General features: G+C 50.3%; 1 protein-coding gene across 5 annotated transcripts in view; it reads left to right on the top strand.

The window, feature by feature from the left end:
• Positions 1-13,615, top strand: part of SLC22A23 (solute carrier family 22 member 23) — a 163,384-nt gene that overhangs the window by 54,615 nt on the left and 95,154 nt on the right. The gene's annotated exons all lie outside the window — the stretch shown is intronic.

The following is a 13,615-nucleotide window of genomic DNA, read 5'->3' as shown; positions in this document are numbered from 1 at the left end:
CTCTTCCACTCCATCACGGCTGCTCTGGCGTCGGTGTGGAGTGCAGAGAGGGGGCCGCGAGAAGGCCAGGCGAGGCCACTTCCAGTACCCTACGGCAACTCAGAATGAAAGAACAAATGAAAACCTAAAGTTGTGCAGCCCTATGATTTCCTCAAATATTGAAAATTATGACGAACAGTTTATAAAGCTGAACCAGAAGCATTTGGGCAAAAGAGGAGGAACGATAGCTGTTGCACGTCCGTTATAAAAGAAAAAAGCCAAACGGGAAAATGCATGCTCCTTTTTTTTCTGTCTAGTTCTCTTTCACACATAATCCCATGAGGCAAGGCAAATAGATCGTAATACTATTTCTTTTTTTTTTTTTTTTTTTTTTTAAGATTTATTTTAGAGGAAGAGAGAAAGAGCGAGCAGGGGCAGGGCCAGCAGGAAAGGGAGAGCGAGTCCCAAGCAGACTCCAAGCTGAGCAGGAGCCTGATGCAGGGCCCGGTCTCATGATACCGAAATCACAACCTGGGCAGAAACCAACAGTCGGGTGCTTAGCTGACTGAGCCACCCAGGCGCCCCATAAACTATCTCTGAAGAGGTTCGGACCAGTGCTTCCCAAACCAGCCTCTCATTGCTGTAATGAGGGAAGCGTTGTCTCTGTGCGCTGGCCAGGGCTCTAACCACTGGTCACCTTAGAGATGTGGCTCATGCGACTGAAGAGCTGAGTCTGTAATTGTTAATTAAAATCTTGTTCATTTTAATTAGTTGGATTTAAGTAGCTGCAAGTGGCTGGAGATCTACTCTATTGGTAGATCTGCTAGAAACACGACATTAAATCATCTCCGTATGATTTATATCATCTGTTTTGACCTCCCCACCAAGTTCTTTTTTTTTTTAAGATTTATTTATTTATTTATTTATGATAGACACAGAGAGAGAGAGAGAGAGAGAGAGAGAGGCAGAGACACAGGAGGAGGGAGAAGCAGGCTCCATGCAGGGAGCCCGACATGGGACTCGATCCCAGACTCCAGAATCGCGCCCTGGGCCAAAGGCAGGCACCAAACTGCTGTGCCGCCCAGGGATCCCTCCCCACCAAGTCCTAAACTCACATATCCAGCTGCCTGGTGGCTATTCCGGAGGCATTTGGTTCCACCGTGGCCAGCATAGACCCCTCACCCTCCCACATCCTCGGGCCTCCTGCTGCCTGGTCTTTCCTCATCGCAGTGAGGAGAACCACCACCCATGCAGGTGCTCAGGCAGAGATGTTCGAGTCCCCCTTTCCTCCCTCTTCTGTGGTCAGCCTGTCCCCTGAGCTCTTCCTCCAGATTGTATTCTGAGTCTCTCGATTTCTCTCCACCTCCACAGCAGCCCCCTGAGGCAAAGCCTTTCTTGCCTGGCGAATCACAGTAGCTTCCTGACCCATCTGTCTGCCTCCTGCCCGCACCTCTTCAATGGATTCTCCCCTTTGTCACCCAGGGTGACACTTCTACAGCGTGAATCACACCTCATGCTCGCCTGCTTCAAGCACTGCATGTTGGTTCACAGTGGCTTCACGGTAAAAGACTGAAAACCAGAACAACGGGGATTTAAACAGAGTAGAAGTTTATTTCTGCCACCAACGTAGTCTGTCCGGGGCTGCCAGGGGTCATCTCGTGACACTAGGGCTGCAGACTCTCCTTGTTTGCTAATCCGGCCGCCACGTGCATCCATGTCCAGGCAGCAGAGGGGTGGCCAAGAAGAGGAGGGAGCACTCCTTCCCATTAAGGTCACTTCCCAGAACTGGCAGGTGCCACTTCCTACATCCGTCTAGCCATAGCTCAGTGACCTGCCCAGGCCCAACTGCAAGCTGGAAAATGCTGTCTTGTTTTGTACAGACATATGCCTGCAGGAAAGGGGGGCGGTCAGGGATGGCTGGTGGTCTTTGCCACTCCCTCCAACAGCTTTTATCATGCCGTGTAAACTCCGGACCATGGCCCGAGAGGTTCTGTGTGGTCTGACCCCTGCTGCTCTCATACCATATTCCAAATTGGCCGCCTTTTGTTTCTTTACATGCTAGCTCTCACTTGTCCCCTAGGTCATTTATACGACCCTTTCCCTCTGCCAGAAATGCTGCCTCCCTGACCTCTGCGGGCCCAGCCATGTCTTGTCACCCTGATTCTGCTCATATGACATCTGCAGAGCTTTCTCAGACCATCTGTCCAATCAGCAGGCCACAGTTCCTTTAGAATCATCTGCCTTGTTCTCAACACCTACCACTCCTTGAAAATACACCTATTTATTTGCATTTCCGTGCATACCGCTCGCCCACTCTATAGAGTGAGCTGCACAAAAGCAGCCCCTCACCATTCTTTTTCTCTACTACGTCTTGTGTACCTGGTACAGAAAGGTTATTTCAATATGAGTTGGATGCATTGAATGAATTCATGGAACATGATGGAAATCTATGCGCAGTACAGAATAGATGTAGGTGTGTGATCGTAAAAAAGTAACGCCGGACGGGCCGGAGCTTGTTAGTTCAATTCCCACGTAGTAAGCGTAAGGGTGAAGGACAACTGAAGTTGTCGTTTGGCGGTTGTAAATAGTAGAGATAATGTGCTCGGATTTCTCGTGACCCCCTCGTGGGCTAGATTGATTTGGGCAGGACACCGAAAGAGTTGGTTGGATTTAAAAATGAGCTCAACCATGCCCCACCACCATTGATGAAGGAACTGGTAGCAGTCACAATGAGGTCTCGGTGACTTGGTGAGGACATTGGTGTGCAGATAATGTTTTAACGGGCGTAAAACTAGGGACTGGTCAAGAATGAGGATGTTGGGTCACCATCGTCCCTTTCCTCACCATTCTTAGTCGATTTCTCCGTGGTTCATTAGCAGTCTCTTCATTTTCCACAAGACAGGGGACAGAGCTGATCTCACATCCTCTATGTGTCCCATGGTGCCTGCCCAGTAGACCAATAACCCAACGGGAACTTTGGAGGGATGAGTAATACATCTCACGTAAAAGATGGGAAAAGACATTTCATCAGGGGTTTCTCGTAAGTTTGAGGAACTCTTCATCATTATAAAGAGTCAGGGTATTGTTCCTCCATATTCCATCCATGCAGTTCAGCAAATTCATTTAAGGAGTGGAACCAACATCAACGGCAAGTATTCTGGTTCACTCGTACTGGCGTGTGGGGCTTTTAGGCAGGACTCCAGCTTCTTGGCTCTAATGTTGTCCAGCCAGTGGTTTGACCCACAGCCAGCATTTAATTTAAGCCCATAGAACCCGAAACTAATGTTTTGAAAATAAAGAAAGCAGAATTCTATATATCCTGCCTCAGGGTCCGGTGATGTATCCCAGACTCGGGAATGCCAAGTGTCCAGTGTGTGGGGGGGGGGACATGCCAGCTCCCCGGTTTTTATCCAGCCTTTGTATAGAACACAGGTTGATCATGAATTGGAGACAGGGTGGCTGCAGGGGATGTCTCTTCGGCTCCGGCTCTCCTTTGCAGATATTTAAACCTGCAGGTGAGCGTGAGGTAGACCCCATCACTCTGGCTCTGGGGGAGAAATAGGTTTGCTCTGGGCTCTGAGGACATTTCCTCATGGAGGGCCTGTGGACTGAGGTCACTGCAGATGTGAATGGGATTCTGGGCCTGCCCATGGAGGGTTGGTTGGTTGGTTGGTTGGTTTTAAAGATTTTATTTATTTATTCATGAAAGACACAGAGAGAGAGAGAGAAGGAGAAGCAAGCTCCATGCAGGGAGCCCGATGCAGGACTCGGTCCCAGGACCCCAGGATCAGGCCATGGGTCGAAGGCAGATGCTCAACCGCTGAGCCCCCCAGGTGTCCCCCATGTAGGGTTTGAATGGGGACTTGGCTAGGCTTCGGGCCTGGAGGAAAGAGGCAGCGAGGCGGATGGAGGAATGTAGGATGTGCCTCGATCCCTCTCCGCTCTCCTGGAGGGGAAGCTTTACAAGTCTGGTTAGTGCCTCCTGTGATTTGAAGCCAGTTGAGATGGCTGAGCGTGTGTGAATTTTCCAGGCAGTCACGCGTTTTCCTTCCAGGCCTCTTCTTCCTCAGCGCCCCTGGATGCAGGATTGAGTTTAGGCCAAGAGGTTGTGGAGGGAGCCCTGTTCCCTGGTGCCTGGCTGTGGCTTCCAGGCTGGTCGCCGTTCCAAGTGAGCCACCAGACAGACGGTGGCAGCTGGCCTGGTAAAGCCGTGCCAGCCGAAGTCGGATCATTTCATCCCAAACTGGGCACAAAATAACGACGTCACTCTCGTATATTAGCTCCCCCTTCGACTGGCTGAGTGTCCTCTTCTGAAGACAAATGACCACACGTTCGCAGAGTTAGGAAAAACGCCACCGGCAGGGCAGATCTCCGCCACCGGTTCCGGCGGGTACTTGTTCCTCGCAGCTGCTAACGGGGGGTTCCCAGCGGTGGCCAGGACTTCGGTGCGCGCCTTCCCGCGAGGCTGGTGTGCACGGCGTGTGCGATGCTCTCACCAGTCACCCCCCGCACCCCGGGACCAGTGAGGTGCCTTAACTCTTGTCACCCTGATGAGTTTAGTCCTTCCTGAGGTTGGAGGCGGAGGCGGTTGCCCGAAAACAGCCTGAAGAGGTAAACCTGTGGGGAGTGGCCGGGGAGTCGTGGAAATGAGAGGGGCCGGAGCCCTGCATGGACACCTGCCCCCCCCCCCCGCCCTCCGCAGGGAGGCCTTCCCTGAGGTTCACCTGGACGCCCCTGGGTCGGTTCTCTGTTCGCACTCTCATTCTTTGCCTATGCCCTAAAAAAATTTTTTTAATTGTGGTGGAAAAAGAAAACGCGTACGATGGACGCTCTCAACCGTGTCTAAGTGTGTCACGTACGTTCACATTGTGCAACTGTCACCACCATCCATTTGCGACGGGGCCTCTGTCCCCTGCGGACACGGACTCCCCTGCTCGGCTGCCGCCCTTTTATTTCCCGTCCCCATGACCCTGACGACCCGAGGGCCCTCCGGGAGGACTCCTGCAGCGAGCGGCCTTTGGTGACCGGCCTGTCGCACTCAGCACGACATCCTCAGGGCTCCCCCGGGTCGCAGCCTGCGCCGCACTGCTCCTTCCCGTGCCTCGGCTGTGCTCCAGCACATGTGCACACCGCCGTGTGCGTGTCCTGCCATCCGGCCTGGCCCCCGGGGGCTGCCCGCTCCAGGGTGAGTCACGCCGCGGTGAACGTGGCTGCACACGTTCTGGGGGTTTCGGTCCCTTGGCCTTCCCCCCAGAAGCGGGCTTGCTGGGTCCTGTGGACACCCTTTCTTCACCTGAGCCCTGGGGCCACCTCCAGCCACGCTTGGCCTGCCTGTGGGGGGCCCGGGCCGCGGGGGGCGGGGGGGGGCTTGAGGCCCTGCCAGCCCCTCTGGGGCCCTGAGAACGAGGCTCTCACATGGACCTCGAGCCTCCCACGCCTGCTTTGTCCTGAGCCCCTCCCCCGACCTTCCGAAGAAGCCAACTTTTCCAGGAGGAATAGGGAGAAAGCAGTTACAAGGGGCCCCTCGCAGAGTTCATACATGTTGGCCCTATTTATGGTTTCTGGGGAACAAGTGAGTTTTTCCTTTTTTCTTCTCTCTCTCCAGCTGGGAGGCCTGTCTGCCCCCGACCTCCGAGGTGCCTGCGAGGGCCGCCTCCTCCAGGCAGCCCTTCCTGCCTCCCCCCTCACCTTCCTTCCAGCCCCTTTCTAAACCCCTACCATGCTTTCTGAGCCTTGGTGGCATCGGTCTCACACTTCCACTAATGTTGAGTTGGGTCATTTAAGAATTCATCTTGCCAGTAATTACAGATCTAGGAAAGGTATTTTCCTTAAAGACTTTTTATTTATTCATTTGAGAGAGAACTAGAGAGGAAGTGAGAGCATGAGCAGGGGGCAGGGTTAGTGGGAGAGGGAGAAGCGGACTCCGACTGAGCGGGGAGCCCGACAACGTGGGGCTCGACCCCAGGACCCTGGGATCAAGACCTAAACCCAAAGCAGATGCTCAACCGACTGGGCCGCCCAGGTGCCCCTAGGAAAGATACTTTTAAAAACGTATTGACGTCTCTTCTCCGTGTCCAGCAGGGACTGATGTTTCGTGGGCAGCTTGCTTGCCATGTCGGTGAGAGGGCGATGCGTTTAGTTTGGCAGCAGGCTGCTTGAGCTCAGAGCAGGGCCACTTGTTGCTGTGGTTTGGCAGCCTAGTGGATTCTTCTGCGGATGTTCTCTAGAGAAGAAATAAAAAAAAAAAAAAATTGGCGACCAGATTTGCCCTCACAACATCCCACCTCGAGTGCATCCTGGCAACTAAGTGTTCTCGGAAGACAGAGGTTTCTGTTTCCCATGTGGGCCGGTAGCAGGTGCGCGCGTGGGAACCATCACTAGGTGGATCGGGAGGCCCTGACCCCTGGCCGAGCACTTGCCGTGACCTTGGGAGACTCCCCCGAGGAGCCCACAGACTTCTAAGGGCACCAAGACAATGAGGTCCAGCAATGAGGGACAAGGCTAGCCTGTAACAACCTCAGCAGTTGTGTGGTTCGTTCAGGCATCCGTATTTTGGAACTCTTCGCTTTATTGTGATAAAACACACATAACGCAAGATTTAGCACTCTCACCGTTTTGAAGTGTACAGCTCGGTGACGTTAGGTGCGCTCTCACCGTCGTGCACCGTCACCACCGTCTCTCTCCTACACCCACGAAACACTAACGCCCCCTCCGCGCCCACCCCCCTAGTCTGATGACCACCCTTCTACCTCCTGCATGAGCTTGACCAACCCTAGGGACCTCACGGAAGTGGAATCATCCAGCATTTGTCCTTTTGTGACTGACTTATTTCACTTGGCAAAATGTCTTCAGGGTCCAACCCGTGTGTGAAGTTCCTTCCTTGTTGAGGCTGAATAATGTTCCATTGTACGTCCACACCACGTTTTGTTTATCCGCTTACCTGTTGGCGGACACTTAGCATGCGTCTGCCTCTTGGCTGTGATGAGTGACGCTGCCGTCAACGTGGCTGTCCACCTTGGAGGCCCTGCTCTCAGTTCTTTTGCATCCTCTGGACCAGAGTCGCCGGTCGTACAGTGTTGAGAACTCCTCTTCGGAGACGATCTTTGGAGACCTGGCCTAAATTACTGTCCGCGTTAACAAATAAGAGATGATTTTGACTTTTTTTTTTTTTTTCCAAATAGAAGTAACAGGAGGCAAAAAAACACAGTCATTATTTAGTAATTAAGGTACAAGTTTGGACGGAGTGGTGTGATGATGAAACCAGGAGTCAGGGCTGGTCTTCTGTTTTGTTTTCTTTGTAGCATCCTGTATACCCATGTTTGTTCTTGCTGCTAGAGAACCGTGGCTGTTAACTGATTTTCCTTTGCTATGACTTAAGAGCACTTGGAGTGCTTATAGTCTTCACTTAGCTATAGTTTCAAAGATTCGAGCTTTTTAAAAATATTTATTTACTTATTTATTAGAATTAGGCATTTGAGACAGAATGCTTGTTAAAAATGAGAATGATAGGGACACCTGGGGGGCTCAGCGGTTGAGCGTCTGTCTTTGGCTCAGGTCGTGACCCCGGGGTCCTGGGATCGAGTCCCCCGTCGGGCTCCCTGCATGGAGCCTGCTTCTCCCTCTGCCTGTGTCTCTGCCTCTCTCTCTCTCTCTCTCTCTGTGTGTGTCTCTCATGAATAAATTAAATCGTTAAAAAATAAATAAAATGAGAATGATAGATTTAAAAATCTATTATTATAAAGTTGACATATGGTAGGAGATTATTTTAGGGAGGGATCATCTGCTTTGAAAGAGATTCTCCATGGCGCTTCTTCTCCGTTGTAAGCTAGTTTACTGATCCTTACTTACCTATACTAGTGCACTAGTATTTATTTCAAAGTACAAAAAATTGACCTACCGCAAACTTCTACATTTCTGCTTATCGTGGTCTATAGTCAATAAGCATCTGCTATATTAATGAAGCACCTGGTCATTTTGGCCTCGACACCGTCTTGGTTTTGCTCATTTAAGTAGTAGGGGTGCAGGTCATTGCTACACACACACACACACACACACACACACACACACATCCAGGAACGGGCATTGTCCTCAGCCCAGCAGACACCGGAGGGGACTTGAGGGCAGCAGAGTAACCTGATGGTGCCCCAGCCAGAACAGTCTTTTCAAAAGACAGCTCCGATCATGTCTCTACACTCTCTGGCTTAAATCTTTCAAAGGTTCTAGTTGCTTTTGGAATAAAGTGCACACTTTTCCTCCGTGGCTGGCAAAGCTCACTAGAGTGGGCCCCGGGGACCCCTGCCAGCCTGCTTTCCCTACGCAGCACTTGGTTTGCTGGTTTCAGTTCCTTGAGAACTTTGTAATCTGTTGCATCTCTGGACTCTTGCACGGGCTAGTCTTTGCTAGAACACGCTTTCCAGACTTTTTCTCAGGGTGAAATTTGCTCCAGTCCTCAAGGGGCATGTACTGTTTTCTCTAGGGATTCCCCTACCAGCCACAGCATCCGAGTGAGTGGTCCCTCCTCTGTGTGCCCACAGCACTCCCCAGGGTCTTTCTTACCGAACGCTAGCGCTCATCACATTGATTCTCCTTGTAAAACTTAGTCCGCTTCAGTATCTAGAAGATACAAGAGAGCGAGCGAAGTACAGATCAGACGTGAAGGATTCTGACACCATGCACACTTGCTTGCTCATCACTCAGTTCTAGGAAAGGAATATGGTCGTGTCTTATGAAATACCCTGTATGCCCCTCCGGGCCACCTCTGTCTCCCTGCCACCCTCCCGCTAACCCTGAGCCTGGCTTTGGTGTTAACTCCTTACCTTGCTTTTCCTTACAATTTGCTTCATCTTTTAGGATCCATAAGCAGTATATCATTTCATTTTGCATGGCTTGGGGCTTTTAGTAAGTCGAATCATACAGCACTGTTTTGCACTCTGCATTATTCCCCAGATGCATGTGTGTTGACCTTTATAGCTACAATTCATTCGTTTCACTTCCCTGTGAATATACCAGCGTTATTTGGCCTGTAATTGCCTTTTTACATATTTCTGTGCCTTCTCTTTCCCTCATGCCCCATCTTTATCCTGACACACAATTTTAAATTCCTGAAGGGCAGAGATTGAGTTTATCTTGCCTGCTGTGATGTCCTAATAACTGGCATGGAAGAAACATTTGTTTCTTAAGTGAGCCCTGTGCCCTTTGGTGTGAGGGTTTGCCCATGAATGGAAATCCATGCAATCCCATCCTTTTGTTTTGTTTTATAGATAGATTGATATTTATTTATTTATTTATTTATTTATTTATTTATTTATTTATTTGAAAGAGAAAGAGAGCGTGGACACTCACGCACACAAGAACAAGACAGGGGAGGGCAGAGGGGGAGGGAGAGAAAGAATCCCAATCAGATTCCCTGCTGAGTGCTGAGCCTGATGTGTGGCTCGATCTCAGGATCCTGAGATCACGACCTGAGACAAAACCAAGAGTCAGATGCGACCACCTGGGCCAGCCATGGGGGTGCCAGCACAACCCCATGCTTGCTTGGCAGAGGCCTTTGCTCCCTGCACCTCCCTTACTGCAGCACTCTTTTTCTGTACCAGGCCAGGTGGTAACTGTTTTAGGCTTTGGGGCCGTATGGTTTCTCACATAACTACTCAGCTCTGCCGTTGTAGCATGAAAGCAGCCACAGATGATACATAAACAGATGGGTGGTCCAGTAACACTGTATTTACAAAATAAACATTGGACCGAATTTGGTCCACAGCCTACGGTGTGCCAACCTCTGCTCTAAAGGATTTCCTTGGTTCCATGTGTCTAGTTCTGGTCCATGAGTTGTGAGCAGAAGTGACACATCACTACTGGCCCGGAGCACTTAATTACCTATCGATCGGTACTGCTACTTGATCATCCTGCACCTTCCAGAGGGGACCCCCCCAAGTCTGGTACAGAGAAGGACAAACAGAGTGGGCTTATGGCACCTTATCAGGCCCTAAGGCAAAATGATATGGCTGTCATCAAGGTGGAAAAGTAGCACCTTTCAGAGTAGGACCAAAATGCCCCTTTTAGGTTGTCATGTGTGCGTATAACATATAGACTATGTATATGCATAAGACATAGACTAAAGGCACGCATGAAAATACTCCTGTAATATTTGAGTTGTAGGCTGGGACAGAGTTTGCATCTCTACGTTAGCATCTTTCATCCCAACTCTCTCCTTCCTGGTTCATTGCTGGCGATGGAGGCTTGAGCCTGCCTGGCTCTGCACAGAGAGTGAGGGTGGGCGTCCTAACTCTACCAAGCACACTGCATATAGCCTGATGGAGAAAATGGTGGGTTGAGCAGAAAAGCTTCTTTGGGGAGGTCCAGGTACAAGTGGAGAAATAACACATGCCGGGTCATCTTCCATACGTTGACGTGGACGCCACGCCCTTGAGTTCATGATACGGGAGCAAACCAGGTAGGACGTTGCAGTGAAACAAGGCAGCTTCAGACAGATTTGAAACCTGAGTCAGTTTTGGTTTTCTCATGATTTAAACGGGGCTACTTACACCGACCTCGCAGGATGATTGTGAGGAATGCAACTTGCTTGTTGTGGTAGCCAGTTATTTTGCAAGAAAGATGGCTGAAGGGAGGTGCAAATGATGAGGTTAAGAAAAAGAACAGGATTGACAAAAGCGAGTGCTTACCGTGCACTGCCAGGTACTGTTCTAGCTCTTGGCTCCTCATTCCACTCTTACATCGACCCTGGGGGGAAGGTACTATTACCCCCTTCACAGATGCTGAATAAAGCACGGAGAAGGAAGGTCACTTGGCCAAGGTCGCTTGGCTAGTAAGCGGTAGAACCAGGATTGCTGTACATGTGTGTAGCTGGAGAGTCCCCACCCTTCGCCGGGACACTGCTTCTCCTGGTATTGGCACTGACCCTTTTTTAAGTGTGGCTGTCGTTACCTTCTATTGGGGAATGCCCCTGATACCCCTCACCACCGAGGTGACTTGGTCAGCCCCGTTCTGCTCTCCTGTGTTGACACACAAAGTGGCCTAGAGATGCCAGCCATTTCTCTAAGGACAGAACAGCCAGGAAATCACCTCGGCGTCTTCACATACGATGTGTATATGAAACATCTTAAAAGAGTCAGCTGCACATCACAAAGTGTGGATGTCATTGGTGCCTTTTGGCAGAATTTCCCTTGAGATCAGTCAGGTCCGTGTGTCTACTTCTGCCCAATGAGCTATAAGCGGAACTGACATGTCCCTTCTGGTCCGGAGCATTTAATTACCAATGAGACAGCCTCTAGGCCTGTAACACGTCAACCAGGAACATTCAAGATGGTCTGATCTTTGAACCCATGTCCCGAGTGACCGTGATCAGCAGAGCCCCCTACCAACCCTCAGTGGGCATGTAGTGTGAGCAAGAAATAAACTAACGATGTTGGAAGCCTCTGAAATTGTTAAGAGCTGATTTTCGCTGCACCATGACATAGCCCGTGACTACTACACAAACCTGCTGCAGTTTTCTGTCCTGGCAAACAACTCGTTTGTACAATTTTTTTTTAATTATTGTTATTACTCGACGTGAGTTCGGACTAGCATGAAAGAGTATTAGCATTAACCTTGGGTGTATGGAATTTTATAGAGAGTAAATAAGTTCCAAAATTGGGGTCCAGCTCCATAAGACACTACAAAGTCTTATCCCAAAATAGCTGACTTCCTGATATGGTCAAGAAGTGTTTGTTTCATTGGCAGGCGGTCGTCCGGGGGCTCCAGTGTATAGAAATACTGTTCCCTGATATGTGCAAGCTATTCCCTTGATAGTCTTTCTATCCATTCCTTATTATTGTGGTTTGAGAATTATTTCAAACTGAAATAATTTTGAAATGATTCTCTATAGGAAGACCTTCCACTCACCTCTCACCCAGCTGTGTCAGACAGTACAGGGTAGGCCGGCACAGGTGTGTGTTCAACAACGTCACTTCCATTTGCCCAAACTGGGCAGCTTCCACCTAAATTCTTTTTTCATTTGCAACTCCCACCTAAATATTTCCCAAACCTGCTTAACTTGTCAAGTTTGGGCAAACCATTCACCCCCGTTAGCCCTGTAGAGTTAGTACATTGTTGGCATATCAAGCATTGTCCCAGCCCAGAACCTGTTTTCTTATCAGCGGTGTCTTAGACATTTAGGATTTCTGTGTCTCTCACCTTCTCTCCTCCTTATCCATCATCATGTTCTTTATAGTCTTCTCTTTCTCTTGCTCACACACAGGCATTCTCTCTCCCTTTTGCTTGCCCCCTCCCCAAAGATTTAAATCGATCCTGTTCTAAGTTCCCTGACCCTGGGGAAAGGTGTGCACGTTGTTCATCAACCCTAATGAGCAAAACGGCAGGAACCCTCTGAAACGCGTCTGCTGGGAACTGAGGGAGGCTGGAGCAGTCATCAGTAATCCGAGCCCACCCAGCTGCATGACTTCAGGTGCGAATTGCATGAGTTTCTGCCTTAAACACAAACCCCAGAGGTTTAGGTTTTCTTTTCTTTTTTTTTTTTTTTTTGGTTTAGGTTTTCAACTTGTGTTCAAGGTGATACGTAGCAGGGGTAAAATTAGTGGGAGAAATTTAATATTGAGGGAAAAGAAACATGGCAGCGTTCCAGTCCCCACGAGGTATGTTTGCCTTTCTCTTTCACAGAAGCTAAAATTTCCAAAAAAGCAAGTAGAACTGCTGTCTGTCCTCCCCATCTCCCACCCCACGCCAAGCCAAATGGGACACCTTGAGCTTGGTGCACGGGGTCCTCGGCTTCCCTGACAGCGTCCCAGAGCAGGAGATAAAAATTTCATCCTTGAAAATAAGAAGCACCAGCCTGAGCTTCCTCAGAGAGCATTTGATGATCTTTTAAGATTTAGAGATTATCATTAAAAAGTGGGCCTTCCCCTCAGAGAGCTTCTAATCTAGCAGATTAGAAGACGTTTGCCCAGAGGAGAAAGAGCATCTCTGGGGGGAAAGATGCTCAGGCCCCTTGGGTAGAAGAGCAAGATGTTTTAGCTTTCTGCTCTAGTCTGCACACAGCACTGGAGAGTGGAACTTGTCTCAGAGGCAGGCCAGGTATAGGACGGACTCTCCAGGGAGCTCATTAGGGGACTCAGGCTTACATCATGGAGGAAACAGCGCAGTCAGGGACGGGCTGGCGGGGAGGCCCAGGCCAGGCTGTCCTGTAAAGACGGGCTTGCTGGAGCTGCAGCAGCGTGGGGCCAGACCGCAGCCCTGCTTGTCCTTCCTGCTAAAATCTGGCGCCCCAAGAGCTTAAGAGAGGTACCCACGGCCCGAGTTAGAAGGGAGACCTCTGAGTAACTCTGATGGCCGCCCAGACGGTGAAGGGGGATTGGAGCTGTCTAGGAGAGTGCAAAGGGGAGGAGCTGTTGGCTTCTCCAGGAGGATGGAGGCCTGCGGCCTGGGGGGTAATGACAGCAGTGGCAGTTTGTAGGAGGTCCTGTTCCAGTGCCGCTTGAGTCTTGCCGGATGCTGCTGCTCACGGGCTGAGGGTCTCATGTCCTAGGAGAACTGCCCGGCTACTCCCTGTGCACAGCGATGCAGACAGACCCCGTGGCGGTGTCACCTAGCCCTGACCTGTGTGTGCTAACAGTGGCAGAGGCAG

This window comes from Canis lupus, chromosome 35, assembly GCF_011100685.1.
Source record: "Canis lupus familiaris isolate Mischka breed German Shepherd chromosome 35, alternate assembly UU_Cfam_GSD_1.0, whole genome shotgun sequence".
Classification (NCBI taxonomy): Eukaryota; Metazoa; Chordata; class Mammalia; order Carnivora; family Canidae; genus Canis; species Canis lupus.
This window is presented reverse-complemented; position numbering and strand designations above follow the sequence as displayed.